We start from the raw sequence: 6,000 nt of genomic DNA on the forward strand, positions 1-6,000 counted from the left end.
GTTGAAGAAAAGTTTTTATCTGACCCGGAAGTGTTAACAATCACATGGACAGAGAGAAACACTTCTGGGTCAAGGACTATAAAAGGACTATGGGAAATCCCAGACAGCGAGCTGAGCTGGGTGGAAGGGTGGCAACGCGTCTGGGAGTGGAGGATTGATTAGTGATTGATTATTGTTTATTTATATGAGTATTGTGGAGTGTAGGGTGCTTTGTGCACTGTTTATTGAAAATAAAGTCATATTGGACTTTTACTTGGTGTCTGACGTCTCGAACAAGTGTTCAAGGGAGCGATAGCGCCCTCTATCTGTTACAGCAGTAAATAGTTGTTTGGTCTACATCCAACCTTTTAAAACCAAAGTATCTCCAGACAACAGACACGGCTCTTTTTTTCGGCAAAAGTTCTTCTGTGTCATCACGTTCAACTTTATCATCTGCTACAGCTTCAGTTTCTGAATGTTCTCCGTCCATTTGCATCGCTCAATACCTCCATTAACGCATGTACTCCGTTGCATGCGTGTTTAGCAGTGTAGCAGTGAAAAAGGTCCCCCCTTAAACAGTTTTCCACTGCACCATGTTCCGAACGCTGTTTAAGCTATTTAAACTGGTATTGCGGTATAAGAAAAATCCATATCATAACAAAAATAAAAAACGGTTTTCGGTATGAACTAGTATACCACCCAGCACTACTTTATACCTTCCTTTATTCTTCTTCGTAGAAAGGCATTGTGATATGTTGGAAAGGGCATTAGACATTAAATGCCAAGGCTAGCGATTTCATCCTCACTCCTGACTCACTGCTCATATCCATCTACACTGCCAATCTCTCCTCAATGTGTTTAAGGAGCATTTGAAGACTCTTATTGGTGAATTTCTGTCTAACTGATATTAGCTACTAGAGTTTTATAATTTTAGATTTGTAACTTGCTTGTCTTTTGTTCTGAGTTCTTCACTTGCCATGATCACTTTTGTCACCTTGATCCAAAACAGTCCCCCAGACTGAGGTTTACTTGATTATGTTGATTTTGTAAGTCATTCTGGATTAAAGTGTCTGCTAAGCAAATAAATGGAAATGTAAAAACAACAAAAATAAAAAGAATAACACATGAACAATTCCCTAAAATGCACGCTAATACATTTGTCACACAGCGTATCCTGAGAGAAAACACAGGCTAACATTTTTGGCTCTGGATTGGTAAAGTACCAATGGTTTGCTCTATAAAGCTGCTATAACAATAATAATATTAATAATCAATGTTATTTATATAGTACATTTCCCATGCCCAAAGTGCTTCACAAAATTCATAATGAAGAACAGGTCATATAAAACATTGGATACCAATACTAACATTTGCATAAAACACTAAAGAAAAATAAATACTGGAAACACAAAGCTTTGAATTAGAATAAGAGATGTCAACGCATGGGCATATGGGGGTCATCCCAACGAACTTGACTGAGGTAAGCAGTAACACGCTGGGGAAGGAGGGGGCGCTGTCACTAATGGTATCCCCTCTTTTCTCCACAGTGACGGCACTCCTGCCCAGCCTCGCCATCTGGAGCAAGCTCCTCCCTCTGCCCCCCACGGTTTATCTGCCATATAAAGTGGTAGCCTGGGAAGGTGGCATCTGACTGCGGTCCAGGATACGAATCCGTTAAGACCTACAGAACAAGGAAACGAGAGACTCACTGAAAGCGCACATGGCTGATATTGATATTGGCGTCTTTTGAGTTGTGAGTTCTGCACCCTTTTATTTTACAATTAAAAGGGGTTACTGGGGTGTTACCCTAACATTTCTTCCTGTTCCTGTTTCCTTGATGCTGGTCATAGAGAACCAAACTAGAACCAAAATACAAAAACAAAAATGCAACTACTATAAGAAAACCCTGAACAAGTAACATATACTAGTTTGTAATACAAACTCAAATAATCTTGAATATCTGGACTAAGAGAGTAAACTAAAAGACGGGTCGGAATGTAGAGGAAGTCAGATGCCTTCCTGAACAGGTGAGCGTTTTTATTTGTTTTGTTTTTTTTTTTTTAATTGAAATGAGTTAGCTGATCTCATTAATTTTGGGAGGGAACAGAAGTACAAAGGGGAAGAGAAAGTGAGGAAGGCCAAAGTGGGGGCGGATGGATAAAGTAAAATGAAATCTGAAGGAAAAGTGCTTGACTGAGGAGGCCGAGCTGTATGGAGAAGGTTGATCAAGCACATTGATCCCACATAGAAGTGGGAAAAGATAAAGAGGAAGACGTTCTAAAGTCTGGGTGCTATAAAGCTTATGCCTGTCACCCACAGAGCACAGGTTAGTCTGAGGCACAACGAGAAGGCCAGAATCAGTGGACCTTACTGGGCAAACACAAGTGTACTGATGGCGGAGGTTACTGTTGTAGTTTGGTGAAAGGCCATGCAGAGGTTTATAGAGCATTAATAGAATTTTACATTTAATCCAATAAAACACAGGGAGCCAGTGAACGGAGACCAGGATGGCTATGATGTGCTCGCTGTTGTGGGTTTGTTGTAAGGACTCCTGCTGCAGAGTTTTGAATCAACTGGAGGTGTGATAACAGATTAGGAGGGGGTTACAGTAGTCGGTGTGGGTTGTAATAAAAGCATGGACAAGTTTCTCTGCATTGGAAAAGCAAAGGCAGGATATGTTACTTCCACCTTCATAAGAATGTTTCTTAATGTGATTTACGGATGAAGGCAGAATAAGAAAGGGAGGAATCAAAAATGACACCAAGATTCCTAGCTCCTATGTGGAACTCATCCAACAACAACAACATTCCAATCCATCCATTTCAGTTCCACAAAAACCGTTCAGGGCCATGGCAGGCTGGTACCTCTCCTAGCACCAGCTACACTGAATCTTGATATGTCAGGAAAGCTGTGCATGGACTTAATCTAAAGAGAAACTGGGCTGTGCAGCAAGACAACAACTCCAAACACACAAGTCGTTCTACCAAAAAGAGTGGTTGAAGAAGTCGTCCTGACCTTAAGCTAACAGAAATATTGTGGAAGGACTTGAACTGCGCAGTTCATTTGAGAAAACTCCACAACATCCCTAAGTTGAGGCAATTCTGAATGGAGGAATTGACTAAAATTCCTTCAAGCTGACGTGCAGGACTGATTAAGAACTACTGGAAACCTTTAGTAGCAGTTATTGCTAAAAAAGGGGGTCACACCAAATACTAAAAGATAAGGTTCACATACTTCTGCCACTCACAGATATGTAACACCCGGTCATTTTCCTCAATAAATAAATGACCAAGTACGATATTTTCTGCTCATTTGTTAGCTGGGTTCTCCATTTCTCTTTTTAGGACTTGTGTGAAAATCTGATGATGTTTTAAGTCATATTGATGTAGGAATACAGAACATTCTGAGGGGTTCACTAACTTTCAAGCACCTGTAGGTGCTAATTCACCGACTTCTCCTTACTAAAGATTTTAACTCAATATGTGCCACTACAGGGAGTGAGTGTAGTGATTGGAAAAGAGGAGTGATATTTGCCCACCTCAGCAGGTTGAACAACAGATGTGCCACTACATTTTCAAACATCTGCAGCAGCTTGGGGACACATGCTGGTACCCCTGCCGGGGGAGCGTTTCAGTAGTTCTGCAGTGAAATGACCAAGAGTTGTGCTGTATATCCTGTTAGATACACTTTAATCTTGAAAATGTTGTATGGAGTGAATCTGCATGACCAAGAAGGTGGCCTATACGGAATTTATCCATCCATTTTCAATTCCACTTACACAGTTCAGGGCCATGGTAGGCTATTGCCTCTGCTCGTACCAGCTAAACTGATCCTAGATATTTTCTACTTGACATAGTAATCGATTACAAAAACCTTTTGGGATTTCTTAGGACTCCTCCATGGGGCACCTTCTCAGAAGACGACCCGATCCGCTTATGGTACTGTCAGTACGTGTGTCTATTGAGAAAAATGACAACCAAAAGTCAAATTAAAACGGCAGATTATCCACGGAAGGAAGGGGCTATTTTGAAAATGTCTTAAGTTAGAAGCTCGTCTGAAATGCACACTAGCGGTAGGGCTGTCACACGATTAGGATGAGGTCCGGTTGGGGGGCTTCATTTCAAACTGGCACCCCTCTGCGCAAAAGCAACATCTGTGCCCCGAGGGATCGCGCAGCCCGAGTGCCTCCTCCCACGCAGAAGACAGCACGCCCGCGCCAGTAGGATGTGCTCCGACTCCCGATTCGACGCCGAGGTAATTCCTTGCCTGTTCCTTCATTTACCGTTAAAGGGTAGTGCAGTCAGCGGACCCCCATTTTGGAGATGCACGAGGAGAAGGGTGCCGCTTGAGGTGGCTACGGAGTAATGCGCGTGCACAACTGCACCACCTCGGCTCATGCACGTACGTACGCGTGCGCCGCCCGCCTTCCAGCTGAGACGCCCCCCCACCACCTCCCTTACCTGCCCCTCTTGCCGTTTTTTAATTTTTCCCTTTACGTAACTTACCTCGATGTCCACGACGACGACCGGGAGTTCTGTCTTCAGATCGATGGTGAAGGGGGAAGTCAACTGCGCGCGTGGTCGGGCTCCCGATGCGCTCTCGGCGGTTTCCGGGTTTTTGCGCGAATCGCCAACGTCATTGCTACAGGTTCAAACAAGAGCCCAGCCGGCGAGCCTCAGAATAACTATAAAAGGAAGCGAGCTGTGTGCGTGAACAAAGAGGAAAAGGTGTCATCACCTCGTAGCGGCAGAGGCGGCAGTGCTGCCGAGCAGAGAAATGAGGAACCTGTGCCTGGGTGGTGCTGTCCACTGAGCGGTGACTGATCGAAACCGATAGCAGACTGGAGAACGAGGAGTCCCCGGGGCGAGCCGCTAAGCAGCAAAAGTTGCCGATTTCGAAAAAGCGCACCCTCGGGTCACAAAATGCACACGTGCGTCATGTAAAGAAACGTGGAGGCTTACTGCGCGCTTGCTCCGTCAGATATTAGGCAAGGGGCCTGTTGAAACTGAGGCGGTACGGGGAAACCGGCAGTTGTTTTTTTGAAGAACGTGAATGGGACACCGCTGTCACTTGCCTGCCGAGCGGACTGAGTGCTGTTTTATCTGATGCGACAAGGTCAGGATGAAGGGTCCCCAACTCCGGTCGTGGCAGGCCCCAGTGGCTGCAGGTTTTTATTCAAACCCTTTTCTTAATTAGTGACCTGTTTTTGGTGCTTTGAATTTATTTTATTGGACAAGCTCTTGAAGACTCAGACACCGTAATTGTTTCTTTTTCCTTAATTAGCAGCCAAACAATAAGGAAATGCAAAATGAGCCAAAACATGACCAGCAAACTGTGTGCATCATACAATATCTGAAAATAAAGAATGGGGAAGGTCTCGGGAATGTCAATCTGCTCAGGTCCCCAGTACTCTTACAAAGGAGAAAATCAAGTATTTTGAAAATGTATGCCATTGCACATTGAGAATAGCAACAAGCCATGGAAGTAAAGAACAGGTTTAAGGAACAACAAGAATCAGAACCCAATTAAGTAACTGCTTGAAGTTTGAGGCCCTGACTTAGTTGGTCTCATTTCACGTTTCATTTCTGTTTGGGTGCCAGTAAGGAAACAAATGAAGCAATTCAGAGGAATGATGAAGAAATTCAGGGGAACAAATCTTAAAAGAAAAAATAAAAATAAAGTCAATTAAAATGAATTCAAAAGAAGTTAATTAGCAGCAAAAACAGGTCACTAATTGAGAAAAGGATTAGAGTGAAAACCTGCAGCCACTTTGGTCCTTCAAGGCTGGAGTTGGGGACCCCTGGCCAGGAGCAATAATCAGAAGCACTGGTGTGGCTGAGAGGAGTTTCAGTAGATAGATACTTTATTAATCCCAAGGGGAAATTCCCATACTCCAGCAGCAGCATACTGATAAAGAACAATATTAAATTAAAGAGTGATAACAATGCAGGTATACAGACAGACAATAACTTTGTATAATGTTAACGTTTACCCCCCCGGGTGGAATTGGAGAGTCGCATA

General features: G+C 43.5%; 1 protein-coding gene across 1 annotated transcript in view; it reads right to left on the minus strand.

The window, feature by feature from the left end:
- The window catches only part of fam49bb (family with sequence similarity 49 member Bb), a 166,955-nt gene extending 162,236 nt beyond the window's left edge, over window positions 1-4,719 (minus strand). Inside the window, exon 1 of the mRNA XM_028804399.2 lies at window positions 4,485-4,719. The gene's annotated coding sequence lies outside the window, so the exon portion shown is untranslated. The remainder of the gene's footprint in view (window positions 1-4,484) is intronic.
- Window positions 4,720-6,000: the final 1,281 nt, after the last annotated feature.

Source organism: Erpetoichthys calabaricus, chromosome 6 (genome assembly GCF_900747795.2).
Source record: "Erpetoichthys calabaricus chromosome 6, fErpCal1.3, whole genome shotgun sequence".
NCBI lineage: Eukaryota > Metazoa > Chordata > Cladistia > Polypteriformes > Polypteridae > Erpetoichthys > Erpetoichthys calabaricus.